We start from the raw sequence: 951 nt of genomic DNA, 5'->3' as shown, positions 1-951 counted from the left end.
CGCGCGCGCGCCAACCAGCCAATCAGAAGCGGCGCTGTTATGGAAGCCAAGGATCTCTACGAGTCGCCGACGGGGACAAATCACGCCGCAGAGAACTTCGGGGAAGTACTGCCTTTTGTGGCTTCTTTGCTGCTGCGTGCGCATCGGGGACCGGTAGGCGGATCTACTGCACTTTACCCTTTTCCGGTTTAAAGAGGTAAGAACCGTTTACTGACGGGATTTCTGGATAACAGAAGCTGTCGTTGGACCTCTTGTGTCTTCAAGACACTTTTTGTCCCGAAACCAGAATTGGGAGGTCGTCTCCAGTCTCCGCGCCTCAAAGATCAACACCCCTGCACAGAACCAGGCGACATTCCCGTCATACCCTTCTTGAAGCAACCTGGCGACTCTAATTCCACATTTAGAGGAATCACAGAAAAATGCGAATGACGAGCAGAGAGAAACTAGAGAGTGGAGCCAATGAAGCCGAAGCTTCAGGACCTTTGACTTTCCACAACCTTCCACAACCCTGAACTACTTCACAGTTCTACTAAGGTGTGATATACAATAAAAAGCGCGTTTAAAGTGTTCAGTTCAGTCGCTCAGTCGTGTCCGACTCTTTGCGACCCCATGAACCGCAGCACGCCAGGCCTCCCTGTCCATCACCAACTCCCGGAGTCCACCCAAACCCACGTCCATTGAGTCCGTGATGCCATCCAACCATCTCATCCTCTGTCGTCCTCTTCTCCTCCCACCTTCAATCTTTCCCAGCATCAGGGTCTTTTCAAACGAGTCAGATCTTTGCATCAGGTGGCAAAGTACTGGAGTTTCAGCTTCAGTATCAGTCCTACCAATGAACACCCAGGACTGATCTCCTTTAGGATGGACTGGTTGGACCTCCTTGCAGTCCAAGGGACTCTCAAGAGTCTTCGCCAACACCACAGTTCAAAAGCATCAATTCTTCGGCGCTCA

The sequence above is a fragment of the Bison bison genome, unplaced genomic scaffold (genome assembly GCF_000754665.1).
Source record: "Bison bison bison isolate TAMUID 2011002044 unplaced genomic scaffold, Bison_UMD1.0 scf7180017864480, whole genome shotgun sequence".
Lineage (NCBI taxonomy): Eukaryota > Metazoa > Chordata > Mammalia > Artiodactyla > Bovidae > Bison > Bison bison.
This window is presented reverse-complemented; position numbering follows the sequence as displayed.